Raw genomic sequence first — 17,110 nt, forward strand, 5'->3', positions numbered from 1 at the left:
TACTTTATTGCTAAACGTTAGTCATAGAAGTAGAAGTAGTCGTTGGCGTGACAACTTCATGAAGACACGATGATGGAGATCATGATGATGGAGATCATGGTGTCAAGCCGGTGACAAGATGATCATGGAGCCCCGAAGATGAAGATCAATGGAGCTATATGATATTGGCCATATCATGTCACAACTATATAATTGCATGTGATGTTTATTATGTTTATGCATCTTGTTTACTTAGGACGACGGTAGTAAATACGATGATCCCTTACAAAAATTTCAAGAAGTGTTCTCCCCTAACTGTGCACCGTTGCTACAGTTCGTCGCTTCTAAGCACCACGTGATGATCGGGTGTGATGGATTCTTATGTTCACATACAACGGGTGTAAGACAGTTTTACACAGCGAAAACACTTAGGGTTAACTTGACGAGCCTAGCATGTGCAGACATGGCCTCGGAACACGGAGACCGAAAGGTCGAACATGAATCGTATGGAAGATACGATCAACATGAGAATGTTCACCGACGATGACTAGTCCGTCTCACGTGATGATCGGACACGGGCTAGTCGACTCGGATCGTGTAACACTTAGATGACTAGAGGGATGTCTAATCTAAGTGGGAGTTCATAATTTGATTAGAACTTTATTATCATGAACTTAGTCTAAAACCTTTGCAAATATGTCTTGTAGATCAATGGCCAACGCTAATGTCAACATGAACTTCAACGCGTTCCTAGAGAAAACCAAGCTGAAAGATGATGGCAGCAACTATACGGACTGGGTCCGGAACCTGAGGATCATCCTCATAGCTGCCACGAAACAATATGTCCTAGAAGGACCGCTAGGTGACGCTCCCGTCCCAGAGAACCAAGACATTATGAATGCTTGGCAGTCTCGTGCTGATGATTACTCCCTCGTTCAGTGCGGCATGCTTTACAGCTTAGAACCGGGGCTCCAAAAGCGTTTTGAGCACCACGGAGCATATGAGATGTTCGAAGAGCTGAAACTAGTTTTTCAAGCTCATGCCCGGGTCGAGAGATATGATGTCTCCGACAAGTTCTACAGTTGTAAGATGGAGGAAAACAGTTCTGTCAGTGAGCACATCCTGAAGATGTCTGGGTTGCACAACCGTATGACCCAGCTGAACATTAACCTCCCAGATGAGGCGGTCATTGACAGAATCCTCCAGTCGCTCCCACCAAGCTACAAGAGCTTTGTGATGAACTACAACATGCAGGGGATGGAAAAGACCATTCCTGAAGTGTTCTCGATGCTGAAGTCAGCAGAGGCTGAAATCAAGAAAGAACATCAAGTGTTGATGGTCAATAAGACCACTAAGTTCAAGAAGGGCAAGGGTAAGAAGAACTTCAAGAAGGACGGCAAGGAGGTTGCCACGCCTGGTAAGCCAGTTACCGGGAATAAGTCAAAGAATGGACCTAAGCCTGAGACTGAGTGCTTTTATTGCAAGGGGAAGGGTCACTGGAAGCGGAACTGCCCCAAATACTTAGAAGATAAGAAGGCCGGCAACACCAAAGGTATATTTGATATACATGTGATTGATGTGTACCTTACCAGTACTCGTAGTAACTCCTGGGTATTTGATACCGGTGCCGTTGCTCATATTTGTAACTCACAGCAGGAGCTGCGGAATAAACGGAGACTGGCGAAGGACGAGGTGACTATGCGCGTCGGGAATGGTTCCAGAGTCGATGTGATCGCCGTCGGCACGCTGCCTCTACATTTACCTACGGGATTAGTTTTGAACCTTAATAATTGTTATTTAGTGCCAAGTTTGAGCATGAACATTGTATCTGGATCTCGTTTAATACGAGATGGCTACTCATTTAAGTCTGAGAATAATGGTTGTTCGATTTATATGAGAGATATGTTTTATGGTCATGCTCCGATGGTCAATGGTTTATTCTTAATGAAATCGCGAGCGTTAATATTACACATGTTCATAGTGTAGATGCCAAAAGATTTAAAGTTGATAACGATAGTCCCACATACTTGTGGCACTGCCGCCTTGGTCACATTGGTGTTAAGCGCATGAAGAAGCTCCATGCCGATGGACTTTTAGAGTCTCTTGATTATGAATCGTTTGACACGTGCGAACCATGCCTCTTGGGCAAAATGACCAATACTCCGTTCTCCGGAACAATGGAGCGAGCAACCAACTTGTTGGAAATCATACATACCGATGTGTGCGGTCCAATGAGCGTTGAGGCTCGCGGGAGGATATTGTTATGTTCTCACTCTCACTGATGACTTGAGTAGATATGGGTATGTCTACTTAATGAAACACAAGTCTGAGACCTTTGAAAAGTTCAAGGAATTTCAGAATGAGGTAGAGAATCAACGTGACCGAAAGATAAAATTCTTACGATCAGATCATGGAGGAGAATACTTAAGTCACGAATTTGGTACACACTTAAGGAAATGTGGAATCGTTTCACAACTCACGCCACCTGGAACACCTCAGCGAAACGGTGTGTCCGAACGTCGTAATCGCACCCTATTGGATATGGTGCGGTCTATGATGTCTCTTACTGATTTACTACTATCATTTTGGGGATACGCTCTAGAGACAGCTACATTCACTTTAAATAGGGCACCGTCTAAATCCGTTGAGACGACACCGTATGAATTATGGTTTGGAAAGAAACCTAAGCTGTCGTTTCTAAAAGTTTGGGGATGCGATGCTTATGTCAAGAAACTTCAACCTGAAAAGCTTGAACCCAAGTCGGAAAAATGCGTATTCATAGGATACCCTAAGGAAACTGTCGGGTATACCTTCTACTTAAGATCCGAAGGCAAGATCTTTGTTGCCAAGAACGGATGCTTTCTGGAAAAAGAGTTTCTCTCGAAAGAAGTAAGTGGGAGGAAAGTAGAACTCGATGAAGTACTACCTCTTGAGCGGGAAAGTGGCGCAGCGCAGGAAACCGTTCCTGTGATGCCCACACCAACTGAAGAGGAAAACAATGATGATGATCAAGGTACTTCGGATCAAGTTACTACTGAACTTCGTAGGTCCACAAGGACACGTTCCGCACCAGAGTGGTACGGCAACCCTGTCCTGGAAATCATGTTGTTAGACAACAATGAACCTTCGAACTATGAAGAAGCGATGGCGGGCCCGGATTCCAACAAATGGCTTGAAGCCATGAAATCCGAGATAGAATCCATGTATGAAAACAAAGTATGGACTTTGACAGACTTGCCCGATGATCGGCGAGCGATAGAAAACAAATGGATTTTTAAGAAGAAGACGGACGCGGATGGTAATGTTACCATTTATAAGGCTCGACTTGTCGCTAAGGGTTATCGACAAGTTCAAGGGATTGACTACGACGAGACTTTCTCTCCCGTAGCGAAGCTGAAGTCTGTCCGAATCATGTTAGCAATTGCCGCATACTATGATTATGAGATATGGCAGATGGACGTCAAAACAGCATTCCTTAACGGGCATCTTAAGGAAGAGCTGTATATGATGCAGCCGGAAGGTTTTGTCGATCCTCGGAACGCTAACAAAGTATGCAAGCTCCAGCGATCCATTTATGGACTGGTGCAAGCATCTCGGAGTTGGAACATTCGCTTTGATGAGATGATCAAAGCGTTTGGGTTTATGCAGACTTATGGAGAAGCCTGCGTTTACAAGAAAGTGAGTGGGAGCTCTGTAGCATTTCTCATATTATATGTAGATGACATACTCTTGATGGGAAATAATATAGAATTTCTGGACAGCATTAAGGCCTACTTGAATAAGTGTTTTTCAATGAAGGACCTTGGAGAAGCTGCTTACATATTAGGCATCAAGATCTATAGAGATAGATCGAGACGCCTCATAGGTCTTTCACAAAGCACATACCTTGATAAGATTTTGAAGAGGTTCAAAATGGATCAGTCCAAGAAGGGGTTCTTGCCTATGTTACAAGGTGTGAGACTGAGCTCGGCTCAGTCACCGACCACGACAAAAGATAAAGAAGAGATGAGTGTCATCCCCTATGCTTCAGCCATAGGATATATTATGTATGCCATGCTGTGTACCAGACCCGATGTAAACCTTGCCGTAAGTTTGGTAGCAAGATACCAAAGTAATCCCGGCAAGGAACACTGGACAGCGGTCAAGAATATCCTGAAGTACCTGAAAAGGATGAAGGACATGTTTCTCGTTTATGGAGGAGACGAAGAGCTCGTCGTAAAGGGTTACGTCGACGCTAGCTTCAACTCAGATCTGGATGACTCTAGGTCACAAACCGGATACGTGTATATGTTGAATGGTGGAGCAGTAAGCTGGTGCAGCTGCAAGCAGAGCGTCGTGGCGGGATCTACGTGTGAAGCGGAGTACATGGCAGCCTCGGAGGCAGCACATGAAGCGATCTGGGTGAAGGAGTTCATCACCGACCTAGGAGTCATACCCAATGCGTCGGGGCCGATCAAACTCTTCTGTGACAACACTGGAGCTATTGCCCTCACCAAGGAGCCCAGGTTTCACAAGAAGACCAGGCACATCAAGCGTTGTTTCAACTCCATCCGTGAAAATGTTCAAGATGGAGACATAGAGATTTGCAAAGTGCACACGGATCTGAATGTCGCAGATCCGCTGACTAAACCTCTCTCGCGTGCAAAACATGATCAACACCAGAACTCTATGGGTGTTCGATTCATCACAATGTAACTAGATTAGTGACTCTAGTGCAAGTGGGAGACTGTTGGAAATATGCCCTAGAGGCAATAATAAAAGTATTATTATATTTCAATGTTCATGATAAATGTCTTTTATTCATGCTATAACTGTATTATCCGGAAATCGTAATACACGTGTGAATACTTAGACCACAATATGTCCCTGGTGAGCCTCTAGTTGACTAGCTCGTTGTGATCAACAGATAGTCATGGTTTCCTGACTATGGACATTGGATGTCGTTGAGAACGGGATCACATCATTAGGATAATGATGTGATGGACAAGACCCAATCCTAAGCATAGCATAAAAGATCGTGTAGTTTGTTTTGCTAGAGCTTTGCCAATGTCAAGTATCTCTTCCTTCGACCATGAGATCGTGTAACTCCCGGATATCGTAAGAGTGCCTTGGGTGTATCAAACGTCACAACGTAACTGGGTGACTATAAAGGTGCATTACAGGTATCTCCGAAAGTATCTGTTGGGTTGACACGGATCGAGATTGGGATTTGTCACTCCGTATGACGGAGAGGTATCTCTGGGCCCACTCGGTAATACATCATCATAATGAGCTCAATGTGACCAAGGTGTTGGACACGGGATCATGCATTACGGTACGAGTAAAGTGACTTGCCGGTAACGAGACTGAACAAGGTATTGGGATACCGACGATCGAGTCTCGGGCAAGTAACGTACCGATTGACAAAGGGAATTGTATACAGGGTTTGATCGAATCCTCGACATCGTGGTTCATCCGATGACAACATCGAGGAGCATGTGGGAGCCATCATGGGTATCCAGATCCCGCTGTTGGTTATTGACCTGAGAGCGTCTCGGTCATGTCTGCATGTCTCCCGAATCCGTAGGGTCTACACACTTAAGGTTCGGTGACGCTAGGGTTATTAGGAAGACTAGTATGTGACTACCGAATGTTGTTCGGAGTCCCGGATGGGATCCTGGACGTCACGAGGAGCTCCGGAAGGGTCCGGAGGTAAAGATTTATATATGGGAAGTTGTCAAACGGGCACCGGGAAGTTTCGGGGTCATACCGGTATTGTACCGGGGCCACCGGAAGGGTTCCGGGGGTCCACCGGGAGGGGCCACCCCTCCCGGGGGGCCACATGGGCTGCGTGGGGCTGGGATCCAGCGCCTGGTGGGCTGGGCGCACCCCCTCCCTTGGGCCCTTGCGCCTAGGGTTGAGGGGGGAACCCTAGAGGGGGCGCCCCCTTGGCTTGGGGGGCAAGCCACCCTCTCCCCCTCTCCCCTTGGCCGCCGCACCCCCCTAGATGGGTTCTAGGGGGGCCGGCCCCCTTCTCCCTTCCCCCTATAAATAGAGGGGTGAGGGGAGGGCAGCCGCACCACCCTCCAAGGTGCAGCCCTCCCCTCCCCAACACCTCTCCTCCTCCGTTGTGTGCTTGGCGAAGCCCTGTCGGAGTACTGCCTCTCCACCATCACCACGCTGTCGTGCTACCGGTGGATCTGTCTTCCTCAACCTCTCCTTCCCCCTTGATGGATCAAGAAGGAGGAGACGTCTCCCGTCCCGTACGTGTGTTGAACGCGGAGGTGCTGTCCGTTCAGCACTTGGACATCGGTGATCCGAATCACGTTCGAGTATGACTCCATCATCACCATCCCCTTGGGTAGCTTCCGCTCGTGATCTACAAGTGGTATGTAGATGCAAACTCTCTCCCTTGACTCGTTGCTTAGATGAACTCATAGATGGATCTTGGTGAAACCGTAGGAAAAATTTTAATTTTCTGCAACGTTCCCCAACAGATACTTCGAAAAAGATTGTCCATTTTGTACACGACGTGTATCCAATTTTTGCCGTAACCCTCTCTACTTTTTTGCAAATGCTATTTGTATAAAATTATGATACCATGCCAACTTTCAACCTTTTCTGAGTTCATTTCAAATGCTTTTCAATTTCAGGGTCATTTAGCTGGAAAAAAAATCAGTAAATGCATGAAAAGAATTTGTTTGCACATAAAATTTCTTCGCGTTTCAAATGCCAAAACACATAATTAACTACCCTAACTATTACAGACATTCCCTCTTGGGTATGAAACACAGAAGAAAGTGATGATAGTGAAGCCGATCACATCCCAGATCTTTGGGTGTGAAACTTTTTCTTCTCGTGTGTCCCTTTGCGTCGTAGCCATGGAAAATCTTCATCATTTAACTGGATGCTCGGGTCAATATTCACTGTGAATGGAGAAATTTCATCAAACTTTTCATAATCTTCTGACATGTCTGTCTTGTCATCCACTCCCACGATGTTTCTTTTTCCTGAAAGAACTATGTAGCGCTTTGGCTCGTCGTATGATCCATTCGCTTCCTTATCTTTTCTTTTTCTCGGCCTGGCCGACATGTCTTTCACATAAAAAACCTGCGCCACATCATTGGCTAGGACGAATGGTTCGTCTGCATACGCAAGATTGTTGAGATCCACTGTTGTCATTCCATACTGCGGGTCTTCCGTTACCCCGCCTCGTGTCATATTGACCAATTTGCACCGAAACAAAGGGACCTTCAAATCACCTGATCCATAGTTAAGTTCACATATGTCCTCTATGTAACCATAATATGTTTCCTTTCCCGTGTTGGTTGTTGGATCAAAGCGGACACCACTGTTTTGGTTGGTGCTCTTCTTATCTTGGGCGATCGTGTAAAATGTATTCCCATTTATCTGGTACCCTTTGAAAGTCATTATATTCGAAGATGGTAACTGGGACAGCGAGTACAAGTCATTTTGAATATCGCCATCATTCAAGGCACGTTTCTGCAACCAACCGGCGAAAGTCCTCGTTTGTTCGCGTGTAATCCAGTTGTCAGACTTCTCCGGGTGTTTGGACTATAGAAAATTCTTGTGTTCCTCCATATACGGAGCCACCAAGGCGGAATTCTGTAGAACTATGTAGTATGCTTTAGTGAGAGAATGCACGTCCATACATATTATTTGATGCCCTCCTAGCGTGCCTTTTCCTTCCAGTCTGCCCTTATGCCGCGATTCAGGAACACCAATCGGCTTAAGGTCAGGAATAAAGTCAATACAAAACTCAATGACCTCCTCATTTTCATGGCCCTTCGAGATGCTTCCTTCTGGCCTAGCACGGTTATGAACATATTTCTTCAAGACTCCCATGAACCTTTCAAAGGGGAACATATTGTGTAGAAATACAGGACCCAAAACGTTAATCTCTTCGCAAAGGTGAACTAGGATGTGCGTCATGATGTTGAAGAAGGATGGTGGGAACACCAACTCGAAACTGACAAGACATTGCACCAAATCATTCTGTAACCTTGGTATGATTTCTGGATCGATTACCTTCTGAGAGATTGCATTGAGGAATGCACATAGCTTCACAATGGCTAATCGAATGTTTTCCGGTAGAAGCCCCCTCAATGCAACCAGAAGGAGTTGCGTCATAATCACGTGGCAGTCATGAGACTTTAGGTTCTGGAACTTTTTCTCTGCCATATTTATTATTCCCTTTATATTCGACGAGAAGCCAGATGGTACCTTCATGCTGAGCAGGCATTCGAAGAAGATTTCCTTCTCTTCTTTGGTAAGAGCGTAGCTGGCCTGACCCTGATGTATGTCGTTTTTTCCGTGCATACATTGCTGGTCCTCACGTGCCTCTGGTGTATCTTTTGTCTTCCCATACACGCCCAAAAATCCAAGCAGGGTCACGCAAAGATTCTTCGTCACGTGCATCATGTCGATTGCGGAGCGGACCTCTAGGTCTTTCCAATATGGTAGGTCCCAAAATATAGATTTCTTCTTCCACATGGGTGCGCGTCCGTCAGCATCCTTCGGAACAGGTTGTCCGCCAGGACCCTTTCCAAAGATTACCTTCAAATCCTTGACCATATCATGTACATCAGCACCAGTACGGTGGTGAGGCTTCGTCCGGTGATCCGCCTCACCTTTGAAATGCTTGCCTTTCTTTCTTACGGGATGCCTGCTCGGAAGAAATCGACGATGTCCCAGGTACACATTCTTCTTACAACTATTCAAATATATACTGTCGTTATCATCCAAACAGTGCGTGCATCCGCGGTATCCCTTGTTTGTCTGTCCTGAAACGTTACCGAGAGCAGGCCAATCATTGATGGCCACGAACAGCAACGCCTTTAGGTCAAATTCTTCCCCGATGTGCTCATCCCACGCACGTACACCCGTTCCATTCCACAGTTGTAAAAGTTCTTCAACTAATGGCCTTAGGTAGACATCAATGTCGTTGCCGGGTTGCTTAGGGCCTTGGATGAGCACTGGCATCATAATGAACTTTCGCTTCATGCACAACCAAGGAGGAAGGTTATACAAACATAGAGTCACAGGCCACGTGCTATGGTTGCTGCTCTGCTCCCCAAAAGGATTAATGCCATCTGCGCTTAGACCAAACCATGCGTTCCTTGGGTCACCTGCAAACTCCTCCCAGTACTTTCTCTCGATTTTTCTCTACTGCGAACCGTCAGCGGGTACTCTCAACTTTCCGTCTTTCTTACGGTCTTCTGCGTGCCACCGCATCGCCTTCGCATGCTCTTTGTTCTGGAAAAAACGTTTCAACCGTGGTATTATAGGAGCATACCACATCACCTTGGCAAGAATCTTCTTCCTGGGGTGCTCAAACTCGACATCACCAGGGTCATCGCTACTGATCTTATAACGCAATGCACCGCATACCGGGCAAGCATTCAAATCCTCGTACTCACCGCGGTAGAGGATGCAGTCATTAGGGCATGCATGTATCTTTTGCACCTCTAACCCTAGAGGGCAGACAGCCTTCTTTGCTTCATACGTACTCTCGGGCATTTCGTTGTCCTTTGAAAGCATATTCTTTATCATTACCAGCAACTTTCCAAATCCCTTGTCAGATACACCATTCTCTGCCTTCCATTGCAGCAATTCAAGTGTGGTGCCCAACTTTTTTTTGTCAGCTTCGCAATTCGGGTACAACAATTTCTTGTGATCCTCTAACATGCGCTGCAACTTCGTCCTCTCCAAATCACTTGCGCAGTTTCTCTTTGCATCGGCAATGGCCCGACCTAGATCATCAGTGGGCTCATCTGATGCCTCTTCTTCAGCTTCTTTCTGCATTGCCGGCTCAGCTTCTTCCCCCATTGTTGTATCATCGTATTCAAGGAACCCATGACCAGGATAGCCGTCGTCGTCCTCTTCTTCTTCATTGTCTTCCATCATAACCCCTATTTCTCCGTTCTTGGTCCAAACATTATAGTGGAGCATGAAACCGGACTCAAATAGGTGGACGTGAATGGTTCTTGACGTAGAGTAACTGTGACCATTCTTACAGCCAGCACATGGACAAGGCATAAAACCATCCGCCCGCTTGTTTGCCTCAGCGGCAAGCAGAAAAGTATGCACGCCATTAATGAACTCGGAAGAGCATCTGTCATCATACATCCATTGTCGGCTCATCTTCATTACACAACACCGAAGACCAAATTAATACAAGTTCATACATATAGTTCATATATAAAGTTCATATACAACACTTAATTAAATGCAACATACAAATAACTCTCTAGCTAAAGAATTTAAATGCAACAACAAATGCGATGAAGATCGCAACTAAGGTAACAATTGATCCAACAACATAATGATACCAAGCCACACTATCAATGGCATATTTTCTAATCTTTCTAATCTTCAACCTCATTTTCTCCATCTTGATCTTGTGATCATCGACGACATCGGCAACATGCAACTCCAATTCCATCTTCTCCCCCTCAATTCTTTTTAATTTTTCTTTCAAATACTCGTTTTCTCTTTCAACTAAATTTAACCTCTCGACAATAGGGTCGGTTGGAATTTCCGGTTCACATACCTCCTAGATAAAAATATCTATGTCAACTTGATGGGCATAATTTGTCATAAACACGAAATACAACAACTAGTTTTAAATGAGAATATACCACATCCGAATCATAACAAGGACGAGGGCCGACGGGGACGGATATCAAAACCATGGCACTATGTATAACAAACAACGTACGGGTAACATAATTATACGAGTAACTATATATCCAAATCACACAAACATCAATTTGGTAATGTAAAACATTCATGAACAAGAGCCTCACCACAAGGTGGTGCCGGCGACGGGACGGTGCGGGCGATCGACAGTGGTTACGACGGAGATTTAGAAGGCACTAAGTAAACCACACCTACATATGCAAACTAAGTGTTATTTTTGACCTCGAATTGCATATAAATCAAATGCTAGCAAATATAATTCCTCCCAAATTAATCACTATAGAAAACATTGCAAGAGCTAATCTAGCAATGAGAGTTGAAAGGACAAAGTTGCTAACCTTTGTGATCATTTGAATGGATGGGGGCCTTCAAATCTTGACAAATTTTGGGCAAAATTTGTGAGGAGCTCGAGGAAGAGAGGGGAAAAACAGAGGAAGTGAGGGGAAAGGGGAAGAACAAAGTGGCTCGGGTGGACGAAGGGTTTATGCACGTAGACCTTTAGTACCGGTTCGTGCCACGAACCGGTACTAAAGGTGCTGGATGGGCCCCGGACTGACAACACCCTGCCACCACTCTCTTTAGTACGGGTTCGTGGCACGAACCGGTACTAAAGGTTCGCCACGAACCGGTACTAATGAGAACGGCCGGCTAGCCGTTGAAACCGGCACTATTGGACACATTAGTTTCGGCTCAAAATCAAACCGGCACTAATATGTCTCATATTAGGTCTTTTTTCTACTAGTGCAGTGACATTGCCTTGATGATGTTAGTACCTTGGTAGTAATGGATCTTTAACCATGGATTTGATGCTTCACACAGAGGGAGTACTACGTGAGGCACGGGACATCCATCCCATTGTAACCACCGCAACCGACGACGATTACAATACAGTACTACGCGAAAACAAAAACACCTGGGCCCCCCTCTTGGAGAGCGACGCGGACGCGCGCGTGACGCAAGGTGCGCCAAATTTCAACGCTGGCGCAACATAATCTAACGCCACGCCCTGCATGTGCCCGGCTCCCAACACGGCCCGATGCAGGGCCGGCCCTGTGGGGGGGGGGGGGGGGGGGGGGCCGCCCCGGGCCCCCAAAATCCAGGGGCCCCGAAGGGTATGTACGTAGCCTATAGGCCTATGGCCCATACAGGCAGGCGCGCGCCAGGGAGCAGCAGGCCAGCAGCCCGATCTTCCCGATCCCCAGCGATCGAGTGTTTTGAGCGATCAGCGGTATTTCCTTTCACGTAAGAAAAAAGCTATCAATCAGCGGCCTGGACCATTCCTTTCCTGTTCTGTTAGACTCTTTCATCACGCTGAGTCACGCAACACCCAGGTCCGAGCGATAGTTGATGTCCGCCGACGCCGCCGTACACGCACGCTGCACGCACGCACTCCCGCCTTGCCGCCGCCTGGTAATTTCCTTCGTAATCTGTATATGTTCGCCACTGATTTCAATTCCGGGGCCCCCTTTCGCATCTGCTCAATTGTTCTCTTCTCAATCCTTTGCAAACTCTAGGCGCTGTGCAATCCCCTGTGTATTGTATTGTATATATACGCGCACGCACTGAAGTTTGACCATCACTTCATCACGTATTGAGGTATATTGATATAATACTGATACAAGAAAAATCCTTTGATGGATAGCCGGCAATGTTCAACAATTGATAGAACAATTTTTTTTATTTTCAGCATTTTGTGTGTGTTATTATGAAGTCCTCCAGTAAGAGGAATTATCCATCAGGTAGCAGCAAAAGGAAAAAGAAGAAGGAAGTGGAGAAATTGACACACACAAAACGCTGGTGTTTAAAGATATATTCAGATTTTTATTAAGCTCGGGCACTCTGAAATCATTAAGTGACAATGAACTTGAAGAATGTTGCACAAAATTTGCAGAAACTTTCTCTCTTAATGATTCATCTCATGTTGAGGTATACGATCTTATTTCTGAATTAAAGATTATGATTATGAGATTAACTTTGCCAGATGGCGTAATGTCTGCTATGGAGATTTTCGGGCATGTGAGAGAAGTCAACTGCTATCCTAATATCTCTATTGCCTCGCATCTTATGTACTGTGCCTGTGACGGTCGCATCGGCCGAAAGAAGCTTTTTGAAGTTGAAATTATTAAAGAATTATTTGAGGTCAACAATGACTTAAGAGAGGTTAAATGGTCTGGCTATATTATGCATCGAGAAGAAATTATTGGATGATATTAACATTGACCCCATCATAAGCGACTTTGCATCGAAGAATGTTAGAAGAAAATTTTAAGGTAATATCTATAAATTATTTGATACGCATACTGATTTTAGATGCATTGAAGTGTTACTGATAGTAATTTATATATACACTATTTTTTAAATAAATTTATATATATACGTATCTTATAATGACTTGTATATTAAGGGCCCCCAATTTTTAGTTCGCCCCGGGCCCCCGAAATATCAGGACCGGCCCTGCCGGAAGGGAGCCCGTGCGTACCAGCTAGCTACTACTCCGGCGGCGATCGGGGAACTTAGGCGCAATCAAGGCGAGACATCGTACACCTACGAGATCCCTGCCGGCTCCGGTTTCGTCATTGGCCGGGCCAGGCAGACCGAACGGGCGGCGTCACCGGGCGTCAGCGGCATGGCCGGGTCAAACGCTTTGCGCTGCCCCTGCAACTCGTCGTCATGCCACGTGTGCTGCGCCATTTCCCATCCTGCTCAGTTCTAGGCTTCTAGCCTTCTAGACCTGCCGCCGCTGGCCACGCCGCAACGGGGCTCGGTCCCCCACCGCTGCCACCTTGCTCGATCGAGCGAGCGAGCCCCCTACCCCTCTTCGCTCGTCTAGGCCGGGTCCGGTGGGTGGTGATAATCGAATCCATCGACCCAGCGCAGCGCAGCGTGGCGGGAAATAAATGGAAGGCCATGCATGCATGCGCACCCCATGATCGAACCAAACGGACGTACTGCTAGGAGTGCGTACTGCCTCGAGCCGCGTTGAAGTGCCTCGGCCCCGGCTATCGTTTATATGCGAGCGTGTCAATTTGCTCAGTTCTTTCGACCGTTAATTTCTTGGTACGTACGAGCGACCACGTGCGTGGGGCGCGCGCTACGCAATCTACACGACGCGAGCGGCGGTGCAGCTGCAAGGTAGTATGATGAGGTTAATGGCGACAAGGAGTATGTCGTGACAAGCTTGGACCCAGCTATGCTACAGAGTTTTATTACTGTGCGCTTTGCCGGGCTCGCCACGTAGAGTCCCCTAGGCGTGTTTGGTTGTCGTGCGCTAGAGTATCCGCATTGCATATACTTCTTCACCCAACCTGTCTATGCAAATGCAGCCTCAAATACACCATTCGCATGTTGTTTGGTTGCCTGCATGCCCTCTTGCCTGTATGGGCAGAACCACACTGCCTGGTGTTTGGTAGCCTGCATGTTAGTGGACAAACCAAATGCATGGTGTTTGGTTGTATGCAACGCCTGGTGTGTGGCAATCTCTTTGGCTAGTTGGTGAGGTTACCAGCACACTTCGGCACAATCAGTAGCACACATCATAAGCAGAGCAGAGTATAAATAGAGGATGAACTACTTAAGAGCATATTTCAGATAAGCAGTACCACACTTCATAACAGCTTCACGCATAAACCATAAATATAAACAGCTCAAAGCAGACTCGATAGTACTTAGGGAGGCCCCGGCCCTACTCCTTGGCGGCGAAGGCTTCGTCGTGCTTCCCGCACTTGTTGACGATCTCAATGCCATCGTCGTCGAAGATGATGACCTTGAGGGTGTCGGGAATGAGGAGTTTGAACATCACCATGTAGCCGATCTTGATCTGATGAACGACTGCGTAGGTGGCCCAAACCTGATCCAGGGTCATCCTGCCGTTCATCAGCTTCACCGTCACCTTCTAGGAGCAGCCGATGTTGTTCCTGAGCTTGAACTCCGTCGGCACCACGACGAAGTGCTTCGTGAAGTCCAGGGGCATGGGGATGCACTCAAGCTTCGGTGCAAGGATGACCTTGCAGAAGTGAGTTGGGCCATCCTCCTGATGGTAGTGGCCGTAGTTGCGGCGCTTGTTGCTGGGGGGCTCCTCCATGCCCTCGTCGTCGCCACCCTCAGGCATCTTCGGGTCTTCCTCGGCGGTGGGCGGCAACACAACCTCGTCGGGCATTGGGTGAAGGGGTTGCTTGCCCTTGTTGTCAACGACCGGGAGCACCTCCGTGCCCATCTCATTGCTCTCCTCGATCTGCACACAATTCATGGAGTCACGCACAGCACAGAGTTCATGGCTAATTGAAGAGCTTGTAGTTAAAACGGCATGACTGTCACTCTTCTCCTCCTCTCCATCCCCCTGTATTTACTCACCCTGCCCACCACTACTTACCCACCCCCTTTCTTCTCTCACTGTCAACCTTCCTCCTCCCCATCGCCATGAGCTCTAGCTCCAGCTCCAACACCAACCCCTTCCCTTGGGTTATTGGATGGAGGGCCTTCTTCCTCGGGTGGACGGCTGGTGACCGGACCAAGTTCGAGAACACCATGGAGGTGTGCTCGAACTTCAGCTCCATGCCTGACATGCAGAAGGAATCAAATGCAGTGCTCATGAAGGCCACAGCAGAAGAGCTAAAGACGTTGATTCCTGACCCACGAAGGGGGCGATGGCAGTTGACATCATTCGCTGGGCCATGAATCAGGCCATCTTCAAGGACGCTAAACAGAGGAAGAAGTGGTGCAAGTACAAGACCTACTGGGCTCCTAATGACCACCGTGCCGCAGTGTACTAGGAGACGGCTATCGCGCCGCCGGCGGTCACCGGTAGGGAGCCTAAGGAGGAGGAAGAAGAAGCAGTGCACATGCCAGCATGGGCGCCAGAGCCAGGGCGTCGTCCCAGGCAAATCGACCTGGACTCCGCCGAGGACAACGACGACGACCTGCCGGCCCGCACGGCGATGAAGAAGAAGATGAAGGCCAACGGCTCGACCAGTCGCTCCGCACGCTGGTGACGGTCGCTCAGCCGATATCCGTTGTGTACCCCCTATCCCCTATCCCCCAATCCCCCTTCTGCATTTCGATCTTGCATCTATGAACTCGTATGAACTGATATGAACTAGTATGAACTACCCCAATGCTCTATGAACTAGTATGAACTCGTATGACTACTTCTATTCCCCATTCCCCTCCGCCGTCGGTCAAATCTATCGCCAGATCAAACAGGATAAAGTTTTGCATGTCGAAGAGAGAGAAGTGCTTACCGCCATTGCCGTGGGCCAACTGCTGATCTGCTCGCCAGTGATGGAGTCTGGTGGTCTTCTTCCTCTGCTCCGATCCGCCGCCGCCGGTGAGAGTTGGGAGAGTGGGTAAGAGTGGGGAGAGGGAGCGGTGAAGGGCGGTGAGGCTAATAATTGCCGGGGCTTCAGGAAGAAACGCAGCATCTCGAGGGTGGCCGTGCGCGTGCAGCCGCCGCCGCCCACATGCACCGCTCGGGCCTGGCCTTGGAGAAACAGTTGATTCATGCGTTCCCAGTGAGCCAGGCCCAGAGGTGCTTTAAGTTTCGTGCTGTGCAAGTCCAATAGTAAAACCAGACGTCCAAACAGCCCATTCCCTTCCCGCGCGGGCCTAGTTAGGCCTTATGCAGGCAACCAAACACGCCCCTAGGCGCACGGGCAGGGGTGACGCCACTTGGTTCGGTCCCGATGCCAGTAGTTAGTGTTGGGGATATAACTATTGGTATGACCCGCCAAGGAGGGGCCGGATTATACCTAAAAGTATTCTTGAAGCCCAGGACCAAGGTTGAAGATGGCAGTTCAGTAAGGGGCCCAAGGCCCAGAGGCGACTTAAGGCCTGTAGTGATAAACTGCCATATGTACGTGACTTGTATTGTAAGGCAAGAATAGTTAAGAGACTGAGACGGACACTGTTATGAGCCGTCCAGGACTCTGTGAGCCGCTGGGCGTCGACCTCTGTATATAAAGGGACGACCCGGCAGTGGTTCAGGGCAAGGAACATCAGATCGAGAGCTAGATCAAGCAATTCAGCTCCCTAGTTATCGAGTCATAAGCAATCCCACTCAAAACTGGATCGTAGGCTTTTACCTTCACCGTAAGGGGCCGAACTAGTATAAACCTCGTGTCCTTTGTCCCGATTAACCCCTTTAAGCTTCCTAGTTGCGACGGCTCCACGACTAAGTCCTTTCACTAGGACATCTGACGTGAAAATTCCACAACAGTTGGCGCCCATTGTGGGGCCAGTGCACGATGGATTTGATTTATTGAAGGGCAGCTTCAAAGGGCTCAACAGATACGCTGTGGGCCGGATGACCAAGAGTCGTCGCGGCAAGCTCTACATCAACGACGCAGGCTGGGGCCCCGATGCCGGCTCAATTGAGTATGGGTACCGGGTCCTCTTCGGTGGAATCCACGTCTTCATCGGCAAGATCGGCGAGCTG

This window comes from Triticum aestivum, chromosome 1B (genome assembly GCF_018294505.1).
Source record: "Triticum aestivum cultivar Chinese Spring chromosome 1B, IWGSC CS RefSeq v2.1, whole genome shotgun sequence".
NCBI classification, from domain to species: Eukaryota; Viridiplantae; Streptophyta; class Magnoliopsida; order Poales; family Poaceae; genus Triticum; species Triticum aestivum.